This window comes from Artibeus jamaicensis, unplaced genomic scaffold, assembly GCF_021234435.1.
Source record: "Artibeus jamaicensis isolate MK-2021 breed Jamaican fruit bat unplaced genomic scaffold, CSHL_Jam_final contig_373, whole genome shotgun sequence".
NCBI lineage: Eukaryota > Metazoa > Chordata > Mammalia > Chiroptera > Phyllostomidae > Artibeus > Artibeus jamaicensis.
The window spans coordinates 13,511,020-13,533,256 of NW_026521807.1; positions in this window are offsets into that span (position 1 = coordinate 13,511,020).

Sequence of the window (22,237 nt, forward strand, 5' to 3'; positions counted from 1 at the left end):
AAATATTGTGAACATTTTTGTAGAACTAATTTCTGCAGAAAGGAAATACACATTAAATTTTCTGTTTGATATTCATTTTTTCAAAAGTGGATTATTTTATTATACATGATGACTAACAGTATATAAGTTCTTTTATTGCATCTTCAATTCTGAATGTTATCACTGTATGTGTGTGTGTGTGTCAATTTTGACAAGTAAAATTAACCATAGAATTGTTTTAAATTTTTGTATTAAGTAGTCTGGTATTCTTTAAATGGTTGTTTTTGCCCTTGTACCCCCATTTTTAAAAAATCAGCTTTTTATTATTTTGTGATAACTGTTAGAGTTAAGTAGTATCAGTTATATATCATTGTTCCATATATTTTTCATTTGTTTTTTTAAATTTTCTTGTTTTTTTAATTAATTTATTTTTTAAATTATTTTTCAACTACAGTATTCTTTCTTTTACTCCAATCCCAGCCCACACCCCCATGCCCCCCACCTTCCTCACCTTTCCACCCCCCTTAGTTGTTGTCCATGTGTCCTTTATGCTATTTCCTGTAAATCCTTCCCCTTTTTCCCCTGAAATTCCCTCCCCTCTACCCTCGAGTCGTTGTCCCCCTGTTCTCAATTTCAGTGTCGTTTTTATTTTGCTTGCTTGTTTGTTTTATTGTCTAGCTTCCTGTTAAAGGTGAGATCATATGGTATTTGTCTTTCAGCACCTGGCCTATTTCACTCAGCATAATGCTTTCCAGTTCCATCCAAGCTGTTGCAAAGGGTAGGAGCTCCTTCTTTCTTTCTGCTGCATAGAATCCCATTGTGTATATGTACCATAATTTTTTGATCCATTCATTTACTGATGGGCACCTAGGTTGCTTCCAGCTCTTGGCTATTGTAAATTGTGCTGCTATGAACATTGTGATGCATAGGTTCTTTTGGATTGGTATCTTAGGGTTCTTAGGATATAGTCCCAGCAATGGAATTGCTGGGTCATAAGGCAGGTCCATTTTTAGTTTTTTTTAGAAAATTCCATACTGTTTTCCATAATGGTTGTACCAGTATGCATTCCCACCAACAGTGAACTAGGGTCCCCTTTTCCCCACAACCTCTCCAACATTTGTTGTTTGTTGCTTTGTTTATGATAGCCATTCTGACTGGTGTAAGGTGGTATCTCATTGTGGTTTTAATTTGCATCTCTCTGATAGCTAGTGGTATTGAGCATCTTTTCATGTGTCTCTGGATCCTCTGTATGTCCTCCTTGGAGAAGTGGCTGTTCAAGTCCTTTTCCCATTTTTTAATTGGGTTGGTTGTCTTCTTAGAGTGGAGTCGTGTAAGTTCTTTGTATATTTTGGAGATTAAACCTTTGTCTGAGGTATCATTGGCAGCTATGTTTTCCCATACAGTTAGTTGTCTTTTTAATTTAATACTGTTTTCTTTAGCCACGTAGAAGCTTTTTATTTTGATGAGATCCCATTTGTTTATTCTTTCCTTTATGTCCTTTGCTCTAGGGGACATATCAGTAAAGAAGTTGCTGAGTGAAATATCTGAGATTTTCTTGCCAATGTTTTCCTCTAGGATTTTAATGATTTCATGGCTTATATTTAAGTCTTTTATCCACCTTGAATTTATTTTGGTGTATGGTATAAGTCAGTGCTCAAGTTTCATTTTTTTGCACGTAACTGTTCAGTTCTCCCAACACCATTTGTTGAAGAGGCTATTTTTAGTCCATTTTATGTTACTGTCCCCTTTGTTGAATATTAATTGACTGTAGAGTGTTGGGTTGATTTCTGGGCTCTCTGTTCTGTCCCATTGGTCTATGTGCCTGTTTTTGTGCCAGTACCATGCTGTTTTGATTATAGTGGCCTTGTAATACAGTTTGATATCAGGTATTGTGATTCCTCCTACTTTGTTCTTCTTTCTCAAAATAGCAGCTGCTATTCAGGCTCGTTTATGGTTCCATATAATTTTTTGAAGTGTTTGTTCGATGTCTGTGAAATATGCCATTGGTACTTTAATAGGTATTGCATTAAATCTGTAAATTGCTTTGGGTAGTATGGATATTTTGATGATGTTAATTCTTCCAATCCATGAACATGGTAAACAACCATTTATTTGTGTCTTCCCTAATTTCTTTCTTCAGTGCTGTGTAGTTTTCTGCATACAGGTCTTTCACCTCCTTGGTTAGGTTTATTCCCAGATATTTTATTTTTGTTTTTGCCATATTGAATGGTATTTTTTTCTTGATTTCTGCTTCTGCTGATTTATTGTTAGTATACAAAAATGCCTTTGATTTCTGGATATTGCCTTTGTAACCCACTGTTTTACCAAATCCACTTATTAGTTCAAGTAGTTTTTGAGTAGAGTCTATAGGATTTTCCATATACATTATCATGTCATCTGCAAACAATGACAGTTTTGTTTCCTCCTTTCCTGCCTTTTATTTCCTTTTCTTGTCTGATAGGTGTGACTAAACCTTCCAGTACTATATTGAATAGAAGTGGTGAAAGTGGACATCCTTGTTTTGTCCCTGATCTTAATGGAAAAGATTTTAGTTTTTGCCCATTGAGTATGATGTTGGCTGTAGGTCTTTCATATATGGCCTTTATTATATTGAGGAATGCTCCCTGTATTCCCACTTTGCTAAGTGTTTTTTATCATAAATGGGTGTTGTACCTTATCAAAAGCTTTTTCCACGTCTATTGATATATCATGTGGTTTTTGTCTTTGCTTTTGTTTATGTGATGTATTACATTTACTGATTTGTGAATATTGAACCATCCTTGCATCCCTGGGATGAATCCCACTTGGTCATGGTGTATGATCTTTTGGATATATTGTTGGATGCGACTTGCCAATATTTTGTTGAGGATTTTAGCGTCTATGTTCATCAGTGATATTGGCCTGAAGTTTTCTTTCTTTGTTGTGTCTCTATCTGGTTTTGGAATTAGGATGATGCTAGCTTCATAAAAGGAGTTTGGGAGTTTTCCATCCTTTTGGATTTTTTGGAATAGTCTGTGAAGAATAGGGGTTAGCTCTTCCTTAAATGCTTTGTAGAATTCTCCTGTGAAACCTTCTGGTCCAGGGCTTTTGTGTGATGGGAGTTTTTTTTATTACTGCTTCGATTTCTTTTGCTGTTATTGGTGCGTTCAGATTTTCTGCTTCTTTTTCATTGAGTTTTGGCAGATTATATTTTTCTAGAAATTTGTCCATTTCCCCTAGGTTTTCAAATTTCTTGGCATATAGTTCTTCATAGTAATTTTTTACAATCCTTTCTATTTCTGTGGTATCAGTTGTAATCTCTCCTCTTTCATTTCTGATTGTGTTTATTTGTGTCCTCTCTCTTCTTGATGAGCCTACTTAAAGGCTTGTCTATTTTGTTTATCTTTTCAAAGAACCAACTCCTGGATTCATTGATCTTTAGAATTGTACTTTTAGTCTCTATGTCATTTAGTTCTGCTCTGATCTTGGTTATTTCCTTTCTTCTACTTGCTCTGGGCTGTTTTTGTTGTTGTTCCTCGAGTTCTTGGAGGCGTAGAGTTAGGTTGTGTGTTTGAAATGTTTCTATCTTTTTTAGGTAGGCCTGTATTGCTATAAACTTCCCTCTCAGGACTGCCTTCACTGTGTCCCATAAGTTTTGGGTTGTTGTGAGATTGTTTTCGTTTGTTTCCAGAAACGTTTTGATTTCTTCCCTAATTTCATTCTTGACCCATTTGTTGTTTAATAGCATACCATTCAGTCTCCATGATTTTGGGTGCTTTGGGTTTTTTCCTTCGGGGTTGGTTTCCAATTTCAGTTCCTTGTGGTCAGATAAAATGCTTGGTATGATTTCAATTTTCTTGAATTTGTTGAGGCTTGTTTTGTGTCCTGTCATGTGGTCTATTTTTGAAAATGTTCCATGTGCACTTGAAAAGAAGGTGTATTTAGCTTCTTTGGGATGAAGGGCTCTATATATATCAGTTAAGTCCATTTCCTCGAGGGTGTTGTTTAATGCTGAAATATCTTTGTTGATATTTTGTTCGGAAGATCTGTCCATTTTTGATAGTGGGGTGTTAAAATCCCCCACTATAATTGTGTTGCTGTCAATATCTTTCTTGAAGTTCTCTAAGATTTTCTTGATATATTTGGGTGCTCCTATGTTTGGTGCATATATATTTACAATGTTCATATCTTCTTGGTGGATTCTTTCCTTGAGTATTATGAATTGATCTTCTGGGTCTCTCTTTATGGCCCTCTTTTTGAAGTCTATTTTGTCAGATATGAGAATTTGTACCCCAGCTTTTTTTTCTTGTCCATTTCCTTGGTAAATTTGTTTCCAGCCTTTCACTTTTAGTCTGTGATAGTATTTTGTCCTGAGGTGAGTCTCTTGTAGTCAGCATATGTGTGGGTCATGCTTTCTTATCCATGCAGCTATTCTGTGCCTTTTGATTGGAGCATTTAATCCATTTATATTTAAGGTTATTATTGATAGGTACTTATTCATTGCCATTTTTGTACCTGTGTTCCTCTCTGTCTATCTCTTTTCCTTCCTTTCCTTAAAGCAGTCCTTTTAGTATTTCTTGTAGGGCTGGTTTGGTGGAAGCATATTCTTTTAGACTTCTTTTGTCTTGGAAGCTCTTTATTTGGCCTTCTATCTTGATTGAGAGCCTTGCTGGATAAAGTAACGTTGGTTGTAGGCCTCTACTTCTTATTACTTGGAATATTTCTTGCCATTCTCTTCTTGCTTGGAGTGTTTCCATTGAGAAGTCAGTGGATAACCTTGTTGGGACTCCCTTGTATGTTACTTCTTATTTCTCCCTTGCTGCCTTTAAGATTCTCTCTTTGTCTTGGAATTTTGCCATTTTAATAAAGATATGTCTTGAAGTGGGCCTGGTTGGGTTCCTCTTGATTGGGACTCTCTGTGATTCCTGGATTTGTGTGACTTTTTCTCTCATCAAATGAGGGAAGTTTTCCATCATTACTTTTTAAACAGATTTTCTATCCCTTGTTCTTCTTCTTCTCCTTCTGGTATTCCTATTATTCGGATATTATTACGTTTCATATTGTCATGCATTTCTCTTAATCCCTCGTCATTCTTTCTGAGCCTCTTTTCCCTTTCCTGTTCTTTCTGTGAGATGCTTTCTACTTTGTCCTCCAACTCACTAATCCGATCTTCTGTCTTATCAACTTTACTTTTAATACTTTCTACTGTGTTCTTCAATTCAGAATTTGTAGTCTTCATTTCCTCTTGGCCCTTGCTAATAGTTTCCATTTCCTTTTTCATGTTGATATAGTTTGCGGTGAGATCATTGTAGCTCCCCTGTAGTTTCTGATAGTTCACTGTGAGCTCTTTGAACTTCCTAATAACCAGTGCCTTGAATTCAATATCTGATAGTTGACTTGCCTCTATTTCATCTAACATTCTTTCTGAGGGTTCCTCCTTTCCTTTCATTTGGGGATTGTTTCTTTGTCTTCCCATTGTTTGTGAGACTCTTCTTGTTAGCCTCAGCTTCTTAGATTGATCTGTTTTGACTCCCTAGGTTTATGGTGTGAACTTCTGTGGTGGAATGCCTGTGAAAGTCAGTGGTGCAGTCTCTTTCGGTTATCCTGTCATTCCCTGCTTCCACCTACTCAAATATGCAGCAACTTGTGGCTTCTCTCCTATGGCAAAGTGCAATTTGTCTCTCTGACTTTACTTTTGGGAGGCCTCTTCTATGGGTCCAGCTCTGGTCTTTTCATATTTTTAAGTTGTTTGTGTCTCTTGTGGGTAAAAGAAAGAAAAAACAAGGAAAGAAATAAAAGGAAGAAGAAAAAAAGGTAGGAGAATGGAGGAAAGAGCAATAAGTTTGGGAAGAAAAGAAGAAGGAATAAAACAGAAAATCCGAAAAAAGAGGACAAAAGTATTGAAAGATGTAACAGTAATAAAATTTAAAAGACATAACAGATTACTTTAAAAAAGCAAAAAGATAAAGAAAAGGAAAGAAAAAAGAAAGAAAAGTAAAAAAAGAATAAAAAGAATAAATAAAATAAAATAAAAAAAGAACCAAAACAACAACAAAAAAGGAAACATTGTGTGTTGATTTCAAACTAGCCAAACTGGTTTTACTGGCTGCATTTGGCTGAGGGTCGATTATTGTGATTTTTCTGCCAACCCTCTCTCAGGAGCCAGAGTGTTGGCACCTCTCCCCCACTCCATACAGTGGGGAACGAGGACTTCCTCACAGACCTCTTTTCCGCTGTGGGTTGGTTTGCGGGGCACATGGGCACCTGCGCCAGCCAAGTTGCCCGGTTCCCTCGGGATCGAGCACAGACCTGCCCCTGTTCTGTGTGGAAGCTCCAGGCCCTCTGTCCAACCTTGGGTTCGCTGCCAGGCTGGGTGTGGAGCAGACCAGGCAGTTGTGTCTATTGGATTCAGAGCCCTACGCTGTACCTATCAGATCTCCGGGGCTAGCAACCACAGAGTCCTCGGTTGGGGCCCTTTGTCCTCAGCACCTTCTCCGAAAACTCTAGCAAACAAGTCTCTCTTGGCACCCCAGCTTGCTTGGCCAGAAAGGGAGGGAGTTGAGCATCTCAGCTCTTTCCCTAGGACCCCTTGGCAGGCCCAGGGCTTCCAAATAGTCCAAGGGAGATGAACTGGAAGCCGGCAGCCAATCTGAAGACTGGGCGCCGACCTAGAAACACTGTGCACAAGTCACTGCACTGTGCTGCGAGGTGTGTACTCTGATTTTTTTATTTAATTTTTTTCAACTACAGTATTCTGTTTTTTTCTCCCATCCCAGCCCACCCCTCCCCCCGTGCCCTCCTCCTCCCTCCCATTTCCACCCCTCTTAGTTGTTGTCCATGTGTCCTTTATACTAGTTCCTGTAAATCCTTCTCCTTTTTCCCCTGAAATTTCCTCCCCTCTCCCGTCTGATCGCTATCCACCCATTCTCCATGTCAGCATCATTGTTTTTATTTTGCTTGCTTGTTTGTTTTGTTGCTTAACTTCCTGTTAAAGGTGAGATCATATGGTATTTGTCTTTCACCGCCTGGCTTAATTCACTCAGCATAATGCTTTCTGGTTCCATCCAAGCTGTTTTTCATTTGTTTTTCAATATAAAGGTGGTTTATAGTATTTTATGTTACCAAATCTCTAAAAGCAAACTATTATGTTCATGATATGCTTAGAAAAGTTTTTAAATCCCATAACTGTTTTCTTCCTTTTTGGTAGTTTTAACTGTAATTATAGAGATTCTTTATGAATTTTAGTGGAATATATACAATACTTCTTAAAATTTAAGAGAATGTAAAATATTTCTAAAATATCTCAAATAAACAATTTTTTCAAATATTGAACAAGTGGAATTGCTTTATAAAAAGGATGTCTTGTGTAAAAAAGGAAAAAATAAACTAACATATACTCAAAACACAGGCACATGTTTAAACATGAATAGTTACAAGCTAAGAAGTTAGTTTAAAATAAGAATTGTAAGGAAAAGATAATAAAACTGGTAAAATGAAGGCAATGTAAAGATACCTAAGTCTGTATCTTTGGATCTTTGATGATCTGATCACAAAATATCATTCTTGCTGAGCCTTCATCTTTCTTTGTGAATTACAAGTGTAGGCAAACTTCATTCTTCACTTATTCACAAACTGACTCTATAATTTTCCTTGCTCATTATATATAATATGTCCATTGTCTAACCGTGAACATGCCATTCCCACTACCTATAATGTTCTTTCCATCTCTGTCTATAAAAATTTCATTTATTGTTCATTTGTTACATTCCAGGAAGTTTTCCTTTCTCCTCAGATGGAGGCTCAGTATGGGGCTATCGTTTGTTTGTATCTTTATCTCTATGTCTAGAATGTGAACTCCATGAAGCCAGTGTCTCTTTCTCTGTAAACATCCTATTACTAAAGGAGCATGAATTCCTTTTGCACAGTATAATGTTTTCTCAAATTTATCTGATACAAGAATCGCTGTTAAGGATGTAGATAATTGGGCTCGGCCAGGCTACTGCATTAGGATCTTGAGTAGTGGTGGTAGGGAACTTTATCAGAAAGAAAGTTTGGAAATCATAATATTTAAGTACTTAATAAAGCTTGTTAAATAAATGAAGGAAGGAATCTCTATTTCTTTGGAGTTTCCTTCTTAAGGACATTAACACAAGTATATTTTCCTTTAGCTCTTCTACTTTTTTTTCTGTCCCTGTGCAACATACATTGTTAAAATTATGCTAAGTGAAATAAGCCAGGTGGTGAAAGACAAATATGATCTCACCTGTAAGTGGAACCTAATCAACAACCAAGGAAGCAAAAATATAGGCAGAGACATTGAAATAAAGAACAAATTGACAGTGACCAAAGGGACAGGGAAGGGGGGTAAATGGGAAAGAGAAGGGAGGGGTCATCAAGGAACATGTATAAAGGACTCATGGACAAAGCCAAAGGTGGGTAGTATTGAAGGTGGGAGGTAGGGGTGGATGGGGCAGGGGAAAGTGGTGGTGGGAAAATGGAGACAACTGTACTCGAAGAACAATATTTTTTTTAATTTATAAAATTTGTTACTTTTATTAGCTAACTGACAAGTGATATTCTGAACATTCTTGTAATTCTTTTAAAAATTATCATATTTGAGCAAGACTTGTTAGTGATTAGGTATTTAAATAATGTGGTGGGCAGAGTTGGAAAACTATAACAGTGTATTTCTAGATCTCTTTAAGTCACTGATTCAACTTCTCTTGGACAGAGTTCTTCAAAAGACAGTGTGGGATTGTGGAAAAAGCCTGAGCCATCATCAAGGAGCCTATCTGGTCCTTGATTTGCCAATAACCTAGCTATGTGACCTTTTGAAATTCCCTTCATTTCACCGGCTCAGTTTGTTCATCTGTAAAATCAGGGGGTTGGAGTAGCTGATCTCTAAGGTCTCTTCAGCTCTAAATTCCCTGATTCTCTGGTTCTTGTTATATCTGAGCATTTCATTTGTCTATGTGATTTCTTTCTTCCCTCTGAAATAATAATTGAGGGTTGATTATACGTATCAGGTCCAATTATCCATAGATCATAAAGATTTTTATTATTATATATGGAAGAGTAAGATGTCTGAAAGGCATAAGACTGAAATCTCCACAAAGTCTAAGGATGAAAATATCATTTGATCTTAGCAATTTTCTTTTGAATAATATACTGGTTTATAAAAAAAATTAAGCACAATGCATAATATTCAATGTGCTTCCATTCTTGTAGAAGAAAAGACCCAAATTTTAAAAAACACATGTATTTTAAAAATATGTATTAAATATGTTTTTATATAAATGTATATGATATCACCATTGAAAGCACTGAGCCGTGGTAAACAACCTATTACAAGCTATCTATTGCATGATTTACTGTGCTGTATTATACCAATGGGTGGTTTATACCATGTGATGTTTTGGTATGTAAAATTTTTAAGACAGCTAGAAATGGAAATCACAAAAATAGTTCATTTAGTGTTGCAAAAACAACAGTATCCTTTTTTGCAATATCCAAAGTAATTCAAAATTTTTTCTATTATAGTTGACGTTCAGTATTGTTTTGTATTAGTTTTTGGAGTACAGTGCAGTACTTAGACAATCATGTACATTACAGAGTGCCCCCCCAATATTTCCAGTACTCACCTGGCACCATACACAGTTATTACATTATTGACAATATTTCCTACACTGTTCTTTACATTCCATGACTATTTTGTAAGTATCATCAATTTGTATTTCATAATCCTTCAGCTTTTTCACCCAGCACCCAATCTCTAAAGTAATTTTAGATATTTTAAAAGGTTCTATATCTTGTTTTAGCTGAGTGTCAGTGTCTCAGCTCTATGAGTATACAATCACTGTGTACAAGGAAATTTATTAAGATGGACACGATTTAAATAGCTAATAATACTGTAGGAATGACACAAAAATAAAACATTTTATAACTCTTTACACTATTTTTTATTTTCTAATTTTTAGTACTGTGTCAATTATGCTTATTATGTGTATAAGTACATGTACATATATGTGTATATGTACATACATGACCCTTGTTTTATAAAAATAGCCTAAAGTTGTTAACAGTGAATCAAGAAAAAGAATTCTTCCTTGGCAAAAAAAGAAGGTAAGTTTTACAAAAATAGCGTATGTAGTTTTAATCTGAATAATGACAAAACTAATATGATGCAAACTACAGATTTGAATAAAGTAGGAGAAGCATAAGTTGCCATAGTTAAAATGTGATCTTATGACTACAAATTCTAAAATCCAAATATTTATAGTTTAGATACTTCTTAAATTAGAATATAGCTATTGTTCTTATTAAGTCTGATAGACTTAACTTTTCTTTTTTTTATTTTTATTTATTTATTTATTTTTAATTTTTATTTGATGTGATAATATTGTTTTTAAGTGAGTTGGAATTGGATATTAGAAAGAGCCTGCCAAGTTCAGTTCCTGCCTCAACAATTTGCTAGCTGTCTGGGCTGGACAATTACTTAAATTCTCTAAACTGTTTTATCTGCACAATGGGACTAATAATCCTCTACTTTTTATAAATGTTGTATTACAATATATGAGATTAGACATTAAATGTATCTAACAGAATATGCCTGGCTACTAGAACCTCCATAATAAGTATTAGCTATTATTATTGTCTATTTAAGGTCTATGTAAAACTTCATATTTACTTTCTGCTCTTCACAGAGTTTCTTTCTCTTATTTACTTTTTACTGAAGTTCTGAGGCATCCAATTATTTAAAGTTTTTAAAAAATAAAACTGTTCATCTGACCAAATCCTTCAGTGCTTTAGAGACTGTACATTCTCTCAAACTCATTTCTCCCCAAATGTATTGTACTCGGAGAATCTAAACTTTTAGTTTCTGCTCCACAGAGGTTTTTCTACATGTTAAGAGCTTTAGGAACTTCTTTTTTCCCAGATTTTATTTATTTATTTTTAGAGAGAGGGGAAGGGAGGAAGAGAGAGAGGGAGAGAAACATCAATTGGTTGCCTCTTGTACCGCCCCAACCAGGTACCTGACCTACAACCCAGGCATGTGCCCTGACTGAGAATCAAACCAGCAACCTTTTGGTTTGTGGGACAACACCCAATTCACTGAGCCACACAGGTCAGGGCATAGTTTTAGGAACTTTTGTAGTTTGTAATAAAGTTGAGGGATGCAAAATAGTAAAGAACATGCAAAGAAAATATCACTATTAATTATTCTATGACAGATAATTTTGACGAATAGTTTATTTAAGGCACTTATTTTGAATTATTTTAAATTTTGAATGAAATGATAACCCAGCTTTTCCAAGTATTCCCCCTTCCCAACTTCTCTATGTTTAGAGCTTATGGAAGTGACATGTGTTTTAAAGGCCTGTGCTGGACACCTATTTGCTTCCCCTCTGATCTTTCTTCTCCATTCTGCTCTGAACCCAAGGAGGTAATCTGAATGGATTAGATTAACAGGGTTCTTTGCACTCCAGCTTCCCGTTGGATTTGGCATGTGGGATTTAGTAACATTGGGAGGGAAGGGAGAAATTAAGGTTAGGTGTTTATTCCTCCACAATTCCTCCCTGCATTTTGTCTGAGGCTGTCTGCAGCCCTTTCTCCCAGGGTGCAGCTCCCTCCAGGCAGCCCTGCCGCACAGACCCCCTTCTGTCTCAGTGGTTCTGGTAACTGCCCTCTGCCCTTTTCAGTCCTATGAATACAAGTGGCAAGGGTGCTTTTATTTTTTTCTAGCCCCTGGTTACTGCACTAACCCTGTGATTGCCTAACATCTTTCCCACACTCTGTAAATCTCTATGTGTTAGACTCTCTTCCAGGTGATCAGTTTGAATTTGCCTTCCCCCTTTTACTGGGACCTGGATCCCATATAATACAATTTTACATTTTTAATGTAGTTTTATGCTAGTGTTTAAATTATAATTTATTTGAGAACAAAAATATTGACTACAATATAATATAGGGTTGTGGATTTATAAGGGTAAATATAATACATGGGTTAAATAAAGGTCCTGGAATTGATTTTGAGTTGGGTAAAGTGTAAAGATATGTGCTGGGCAAGGGCTGAGGAATTTCTGCCTCTTCTACTCAGACCGTGCTGTGAGTCAGCTTGTTGGCTGCACAAGCAGATGATGGAAAGGCACCTTGTAGGTGCCTGCCTGATGAGGGCAGTAGATTCTACCCATTTCTGCTATTTTCCCAGTATGCTGCAGCAGCTAGAGGAAGAATGTGGGTGGGGAACAAAGGTAGAGCTATTTAAATGTTTTTCTTCATATGTTATGACATAATAAGCTAACGACTTAACTGCATTGTTGAGCTTAGCTTAACCATCTTCCCCCAAAGTCCCCTTAGATATCCCAGCATGAAGTATGGGTAAAATATGAATATTCACATTTAATAAAGATATTTTAGAACTATCTAATTGGTGGGGACAAAAAGAAATTGAGCTCCCTATAATCTAGTAGAATAATCCCCATACATATCAATATACTTGCTGGTTATTTTTATAGAGGAAATACCTTTTAAAAATGTCTATGCAATCAATAAAAAGCATTTTTTAAGTTTGCTATTATAGTAAATGTCATTTAATTAGTAGATGTGCTTTTGCATAGATTTTCACACAATATATTTTTCAATAATATGAATAATTAAAATAATTATATATTGCAAGATACTACTTTCACATAATCTAGCACAACTATACCGGCTCACTTACTAATAATCCACAGACTTGCATGCAACCTAACTTGACTGAGCTCACTCAGTTCCTTGATTCTGAAAATATTTTGAGAGTCAAGAAAATGGGGCTGAGATAATATTTACTTCATCAGAATCTTTTCTATGAAGACATTTAACCCTAGACTTTTTTAGCAACTGGAGTTTGAATTCAATAAACATCTTAGGTCAATTTGTATAGTTTAGTAAATGTAGGGTGATGAGAATCAAGCATCTAGGTCAGTGTGTCCCCATGAGAAGTGTTACAAGTACCATAGTTTTATCTTTAGAGGGGAAGGGAAGGAGAGAGGGAGAGAAATATCAATGTATGGTTGCCTCTCATGTGTCCCCTGCTGGGAACTGGCCTGCAACCCAGGCATGTGCCCTGACTGGGAATCGAACCACAATCCTCTGGTTCGCAGGCCTGTGCGCTCAATCCACCGAGCTACACAAGCCAGGGCTAAAGGTATTTTTTAAAAGAAACAGAAAAATTTCTATAAGTAGAAATTTCTTCTTCACATGGATATGTAATATGTTTATATGATATTACTGTATGATATCTCAGTGATTCTGTTATAGATCATCTGACTGAAATTAAAAGAAAAAGAGAAAAAAAGATTTATCTAAATGAAGGAAGTTGAAGAATTTGCTTCAGGACTATCACAGATTAACAGTTTTGAATTTTACCCTTAAGTAGTTGGCATTGTTTCATTGGCATTCTATCCCTAGTAATAAAATATGTTATTTATGAAATCCAAAATAGGAGGAATAGTACTGAAGTGATCCCTAAGTAATAGATAGCCAATGGTCACTAGATCAGAATTTAACTGGGTGAGCCAGCAACACCCAGTGATCAAGAAAATTACCAGTATATGAAAAATTCTAGTGAGAGAAGGGGGAGGAGAGAAAAAAATTAATGTTCATTCACTGTTTACTGTATTCTAGAACTATGCTATGAGTTTTTGTTACATGACATTGAAACCTCAAAACTATCCAAAAAGCTGAATTAAGAAAATGCAATAGTAGTTAAGAAAGACATTGAAGGCAGAGCAGCAGGGAAGCGTGGAACAGCAAATAGTGCCCCGTAACCTGGATGATGAGAGGCAGTCCTGGGGAGGGAGAATTAATTCTTTCCTATTACGGTCACTGAAGATTTTTTAGTATTATTGTGGTTTTTGTCACATTTGCATTTTAGATTGTTTTTGTGGAGACTGGGATTAGAAAGGATTAGTTAGGAGGATATGGAATGAACAAAGGCAAGAACAAATGTGCCGTGACTAGGAGTAAGGTAATGACTGAGAAACACTAATGATGGACTAGATTCACAAAATATTAAAAGTTAAAACAAAAGAATTTGGCGATTATGTGGCAGAATTACAGTTGATGTTTAAAAGAGGGAAGATACGTTGCCAAGAATGATTTCACAGTTTCTGGATTGGTAACCAGGAAAAGGATATTGCCTTCAGTCCAGGAAAAAAAAAAAAAGGAAGGCAGGAAGAAGGGAGCGAGAGGTGTGGATCGGTTCTCACAAATGGTAGTCTACATTTGGACATACTGGTTTTAAAGTTTTCTTTGTCCATCACAGTGGACAAACAACATGACTGATCAGTTCAGGAGAGTGGTCTAAATGAGAGAGATTTGGGACTGCTTCCTACTGAAGCTTCCCCAGGGGTGTCCCACCCACAGCCACTTGTTGCCCAGAATGGCTATGAATGCGGCCCAACACAAAATCATAAATTTATTTAAAACATTATGAGATTTTTTTGTTTTCATTCATGTTTGCGTATTTAATGTGTGGCCCAAGACAACTCTTTTTCTTCCAGTGTGGCCAAGAGATGGCAAAAGGTTGGACACCCCGGGCAAAGATGAGATAATAGGAGTCAATGGAAATAGATAGAGTTAGGACAAAGTGAAAAACAACAGCCAGCATTAAGAGAAAGAAAGGAAGAGGAGTTCATGGTAGAAACTGTAGAGAGAGGACCAGTGGAAAGTCTGGAGGAATAAAGAGGAGAGCAGCATGGAAGCTGAAAGAAACTGTTTGAGGAGGAAGGAGAAGAATCAAGAAATAGAAGTGAAAGACAGTAGCAAAGAAAGTAAAAACATGCTTTGAACATTCAGCAGTAGGATATCCTTTTGACTTGGTAGGAACAATGGCAGATGAATGGTAGGGGCAAAGTTCAACTGAAGTAGTTCAAGGAATGCATTAAGAGACATTGAGAAAATAGAGAGAGGAAAGGTAAAACACTGTATTATCTCTAGTAGGTATAATAGTGATGACCAAAGATGCCCACATCCTAATCTCTAGCACCTGTGAATGTTACCTTACACTGCACATGTGATTAAAGTACAAATCCTAATTTAAGGTTAAGATAATGGATGGGAGAAATGGATAAAGGGGATAAAAAAGTAAAAAGAAAAAAATCTTGATATGGGGAGATGATCTGAATTATCTGGATAGGTCCATGATAATCACAGGGTTTCTATAAGAGAAAAATGAGAAGGAAATGGTATTTTGTAAGCCGAAGGCAAATGCATGCACTCTCTGGCATTGACGATGGAAAGGGACTGGGAGTTAGTGAATGTAGGAAGGCTCTAGAAGCTGAAAAGGAAAAAAATAAATCCCAAGAATCTCCAGAGGAAAGATAGTGCAGCCAACACCTGGATTTTAGCCAAGGTGAAACCCATTTGGCCTTCTGACACCTAGAGCTTTAAAATAATAAATTAGCACTTTGTTTAGTCACTAGACTTGTGATAGTTTGTTACAATAGCAATGGAAAGCTAATACATTACCCTTGGCTGTAGAAGGGGAGGGATAGGAAGACATTAGAACATAGAGCACAGGAAATACATGTGTGTGTGTATAAAATCATCAAGGATTCTTGAGACTACCCTCATGAAAATTTTGCAATATGATAAGTTTGGAACTTATTTATTGAGATCTTTTAATTATATGCAATCATATAAAAATAATCACTCTATTATAATGATTTTACTTAGTTTCTCTTCATACAGGTTTGCTAAGGACTGAAGAAGCAGAGTTGACCACTGCATTTGATATATGTGTATTATATTATCACATTTTTATACTTCTCCACAGTCATTTTATGTATGTAAATCCCTTTTCTATGTTATTTTATTCATTTAGAAAATCTTTGTTCAGAGTTATTCATTCAAACAATATGTTCTATTTTTTTAACTGGTGACAAATAAGTTCCTGCAATATAATGAGGACCAATGCCACAATTCACATTTTCAAAATGAAATGAAAATCCTTTGATTTGCACTTGCTCTCAGTCTTCATAATTATCCTTGACTAATTCCACAGTATAAGCATCAGAGCAGTAACATGTGAAACTTCTCAATGTTTGTCAGAATGACATAACACCTGAGGAGAACTGGCCTATTTTAAAGAGAAGTTCAATCAAAGTAATCAATAAATGGAACAGAATTGTTACTATTCTCCTACCCACTCATCAATTCAGAATTTTCACACTTTTACAGATTACAATCTAAAATTATGATTTATGACTGTTTCACATCAAATAAAATAATATTTGCCTCTAGTTACTATATATAAATCATTCTGTGCTAAGCTGATATATACCTTCCTTATTCCTCAGACTCTTAATACTAAAGGTTAAGTAACTCATGCATTCACTCCATCCTCATAAAAATACAAGTCAAACTTATTAAAATGCCTACTGGGGGACAAGGTTAACCAGCTGCATGTAGTTGCTATTTAGAGTTGCCAAAACTGACCTGAAGTGTATTCAAACAAATTCCTCTAACACTCTGGTGTAACTATTTTAAATAAAACCGTTTTTTTTTTTCTCTCTCTGAACAACACGTCCCTCTGTTCAGGACATCCTCATATGGTTTCCTTCCTCTGTGTAATTACCAATGCTGATTCCTCCATCCGCACATCTCCCCCTTCCATTTTCATCTATCTCAGACACAACTCTAATTTGACAATTTTGTTCCTGAACTTTTCCTTGATATTAGGGGATTTTTTTTACTCAATTTCTTTCTGGACCTTAATATTATAGTTCTCTGTAGAATTATTATTCCTTCTCTACTATATAGTAGATGCTTATAGATGGAAGTAGTTATTCATATTCTGATCAGTTACATCCACAGTACTTACTCAGTGTGGGTTTAAAACAAAACAGAACATCTGTAATAATTAAGTGAAGAGTGTGGTTTTGCTCTCCTCCCTTACTAGGTTGCTGTACATTTACAAATGAATTGTTAATAATGCTCCTATGAACATCGAGGTACATAGATTCTTTTGAATTGGTGATTCAGGATGTGGGAGTACAAGAATGGGGTAGGGGTGAGCAATGGGGAAAAAAGGTGAGGCCACTATAACTGAACAACAATAAATTTTAAAAAATGACTTGTTAGCTAGCTTCAGATTTCTATTCTTATGGCTTTCTCTCTTGACTATCAATGACATTTAGTACTTCTTCAGAGTAATGTTGCTTTAAAAAAGAAACTATGATGTAGTCCCTTTGTTTATTTGTTTCTTTATGTCCCTTGCTCTAGGGGATATATTGGTGAAAATATTGCTGTGTGCAATATCTGAAATTTTCCTGCCTGTGTTCTTCTCTAGGACTTTTATGGTGTCATGACTTATATTTAAGTCTTTTATCAATCTTGAGTTTATTTTTGTGTATGGTGTAAGTTGGTGGTTGAGTTTCACATTTTTCAATGTGGCTGTCCAGACCTCCCAACACCATTTGTTGAAGATACTATTTTTACTCCATTTTATGTTGCTGCCCCTTTTGTCGAATATTAATTGACCATAGAGACATGGGTTTATTTCTGGGTTCTCTATTCTGTTCCATTGATCTATGTGTCTGTTCTTATGCCAGGCCAGGCTGTTTGATTACAGTGACATGTAATATGGTTTGATACATCAAATTAAAAAGCTTGTGCACAGCTAAAGAAAATATTAGCAAAATAAAAAGGGAACCAAATGTATGGAAAAATATATTTGCCAAGTGATACCTCAGACAAGTGTTAAATCTCCAAAATATATAAAGAACTCACACAGCTCTACACCAGGAAAACAAATGATCCAATTAAAAAATGGAACACAGGCAAAGGACTTCTCCACAGAGGACATACAGAGGGTCCAGAGACGTATGAAAGGATACTCAACATCACTACCTATCAGAGAGATGCAAATTAAAACCACAGTAAGATACCACTTCACATGAAATACCGGTCAGAATGGCCATCATAAACAAATCAACAACAAGTGCTGATGAGGTTGTGGAGAAAAGTGAAACCTAGTCTACTGTTGGTGAGAATGCAGATTAGTAAAGCCACTATGGAAAACAGTATGGAATATCCTCAGAAAACTAAAAATGGAACTGCCTTTTGACCTGGCAATTCCACTGCTGAGATTATATGCTAAGAATCCTGAAACACAAATTCAAAAGTTTGTGTTTACAGCAGCGCAATTTACATAGCCAAGTGCTAGAAACAGCCTAAGTGCCCATCAGTAAATGAGTGGATCGAAAAAACGGTGGTGCGTTTACACAATGGAATACTACATAGCAGAAAGAAAGAAGGAATCCTACCCTTTGTGACAGCATGGATAGATCTGGTGTGTATTATGCTGAGTGAAATAAGCCATGTGGTAAAAGACAAATACCATGTGGTCTCACCTATAAGTGGAACCCAATCAATAAAATAAACAAGCAAGCAAAATAGGACCAGAGACACAGAAAGAAAGTACAAACTGACAGTGACCAGAGAGAAGGGGGATGGTGGGGGAAGGAAGGGGGAGGATCAAGTCAAAGAACGTGTGTAAAAACCCCATAGACAAGGGCAGTGTTGCAGGGGAGGGTTGGATATGAGGGGGTGGGGAGGGCAGGGGAGAGTAATGAGGAAAAAATTGGGACAAATGTAATTGAACAATAAAAAGAACTTAAAGAAACTATGAGAAATGTCTAAAAATGGAGAAAACAGATTTCACATTATAGCTACTCAGATTTACTTTAAAATACCCATATATATTGTCTAATGTATCAATTTATAATCATGACTCACCCTTACTTTAGAGATGCTTCATATTTCAGTGAAATTATTTGGTTATGTAATAATTCACTTAATTTCATTATTAAAGTTTAAATTTTATTTTAAAATTCTAAAAGAATGCTATCGTATTTTTATTCAGATCCATATACCTGATAAAATATAATAAAAAACTTGTTAGGCAATTAATATGAGCCACTCTCATATATTAAGGCTCTCTATATTAACTAATTTGATTTTTACAATTGCTTTATAGTAAGTATAGTTGCAACTATAATCCACATTTATGGGGTTGGCCAAAATTTTTTTTTCATGAAATAAGATACATGTTTTACTTTCACCAATAACTTTATTGATTTGGATATTTTGAGGATATGGTATGATGTTGATTGCTCTCGATTAATGTCTCAATTTGATTGCTATCAACTTCCAATGGTCCACCCAACTGTGGGGCATCATCCAGCGAGAAATATCCAGCACAAAACTTCACAAACCACTTTTGACGTGTTCGATCATTTACAGCACCTTCTCCATACAGTGCACAAACTTCTTTTTGCATTTCAGTTGTGTTTTTACCTTTCTTGAAATAATAAGGCATAATCTGCTGAAACTGTTTCATATGTTCTTCCATCTTCTGCATTATAATGACTGCACAAAAATTCTGTAACTTTGATAAGTTTTTTTAAATGTACCCTGATACGACAGCTGTCCCAATACAATCTAACAAAATTGTTTAAAATGAAGTTAAAGACAACTAAGGGCTACTAGAGCCATCATATGAAAAAACCATAATGGACTTTTTGGCCAACCCAATAAATAACATGCCTAAGTAAACACAGCTGTTTACAGCAGCGTAGGGATTTGAACACACGAAATGTGGTTCTCAGCCACTATATCTCAGTGCCTCAGTACATTCTTAAAGGCCTTTCTTGATTTCTCTAGGATGAGATTCATGCTATTGTTTCCTATTTCTTCTGCCCTCCTCTCTGCTGAGTTTGGGTATGTTAAAGGGTTTTTTGTATATCGTAAGTACTCATCTTCTCAAATAGTCTGCGTTCACAAGATTCGAAAGCATTGAGAGCAGAAACAGTGTTTATCATACCCTTATCCTAGTTCAGCTGCATTGAATTCATGAGTTTTAGCTTTTTGTGTTTTTTCTGTAAAATGACAATGACAATACCCGTATCAAAAACTAATGAGGGTATCGACTGAGATAAAGTATGTAAAATGACTAACACACTTCCTAAATTATAATTGTTGCTCAATTACCTCTATTTCTTTTTCCTTTAGTACTTTCTACTTTAGGATTTCAGAATAAAATATTTATCTGCATAGAAGAAAGAGCATGACAACACATTCATAAAAATTTTAAAGTTAAAATGGTCTGGATTTGGTATGCAATTACATTTTGAATGCATTTCCTACTTGTTTTTTTCTTCATATGACAACCAGAAAGCTGCTCCTGTCCGCACTGACCTACATGTTTCATTTACTCATTGCAAATCCGTTGGTCTCAAACACCATCGGGAGATGATGGTGGATGTGTTATTGTGTGTGTGTGTTCGTGTTCATGTGCATATATTTCTAGTCTTTCCGGAAATGCATTTGCAGGATTAATTATGGAAATGAACATACAGATGTAATGTCTAAAGTGGGCATTTTGTTGAGTTGTAGTTCAGTAAGGTGGTTATTAAAGCTCTCATTCAGGTCACATAAACCATAGAGTATGAATTACAAAATATATTCTTATTTAAGTGAGTCTGTTAAACTCAGAATAAAATTAAAATAGTAAGCCTTTTTTTTTACTGAAGAATTTTCTGAACTATGGAAGATTGTTTTCTATCTCCGATTCACCTATTAGCACTTTAATAAAATAGCTATTGATATTCCACAGACCACAGTTTCAGATAAATCGGTTTGATATGAGACAATTGAAGATGTTAAGCCAATATTTCCAATGATATGTATGATATGTGAATTGTTACTTGTAAACTGAGATACATAGTCCAGTAAGTTTAGAAAATTAAAAGATTTTTCTTTTATTGCAGGAATTATAGGTAACTTTAATATATTAAGTACATATGTTATTAATATGCCAGTAATATATTAAAATCTCTAAAAGGACATCTGCAGATGTAGTTTAGCCCAAAATAATTTGAGTGTTGGTTGCTTTTCTGTTAAAATCTCTGTTAACATTTTATGGAACATATGAAGATAGTTTTAGAATCTTTGCACTAGATCACTAGTTCTTAAAGTGTAGTCCCCTGACCATACCTGTACCACCTGGGAACTTGTCAGAATGTGAATTGTGAGGCCCTGTCCTAGGTCCACTGGATTGAACACTCTGGGGCTGGCTCCGATAATCTGCATTTTGCCAAGTCCCAGCTGATGCTGACAAACACTACTGTTTGAAAATCACTACGTTATATGTTTGTAAGATTGACCATAATAATCAGTGCAAATATTTTAAACAAAACCCAAATTAGAAATGTTATTTTTAAATGAATAAGAAAAATTTAAAGGTTTTGTTATAAGCTGAGTGCATCTCACAAAAATCGATGTGTTGAATAAACACCAAGTGCCTCGTAATATGACTAGGCATTTGGAGAGAAAGCCTTTTTAAAGTGGTTATTAAGGTAAAATGGCATCACCTGGGTAGGCCCTAGGCTTACCTTAGGACTCGTAAGTCAATAGGACTGGTTTCCTTATAAGAAGAGGAGATCAGGAAACAGACGTGAGGGTTTCTACAAAGGGAACATCACATGAGGACGCATGTAGTACAACATGAAGTAGTACAACATGAAGTAGTACAACATGAAGTAGTACAACATGAAGTAGTACAACATGAAGTAGTACAACATGAAGTAGTACAACATGAAGTAGTACAACATGTAGTACAAGTACAACATGAAGTAGCCACCTGTAGGCCAAGGAGAGGCCTCAGAAGACAGCAAACCTGCAGACAACTCAGTATTGGACTTCTAGCCTCTAAAAACGTGAGTAAATAAATTTTTGTTGTTTAAACCACCCTGTCTGTTATATTTGTTATAGCAGTCCTAGAAAATCTCTGCAGGTGTATACTTAAGTTATTTAACTTCTGGACTTAGAATCAAATTGTTTCAATGTTTGTTGCTGTTATAAAGTGTTATGTTTACTTTGTAACTTCATGAAAGCTCACAAATGTTGCAATGTTTTTGGAGAAATAATACAAAGTATTATTGCAATTTCTTCATTATCTCATGGAATATATAAACCATAAGAGTCAAAAGAGAAGTTTAGAGTAGTTAGTAGCGTTTGGTTTGTTAATGTAATTAGACTTTTACTTCCTTTGTTTTGTCTAACTGTATAAGTAAAAAAATTATTTCAGTACCAACTCTTCCTCTTGGTTTAAGGTCTTTTAGTTTTTCTTTTTGCTTTTCCAAGTAGCAATGATAACATTTGATACTTAGTTTAGAAAAGAAGGGTTTAATTGGAAAACATAATTTATCTTGTAAAAACTATTTCTTCTAATAGT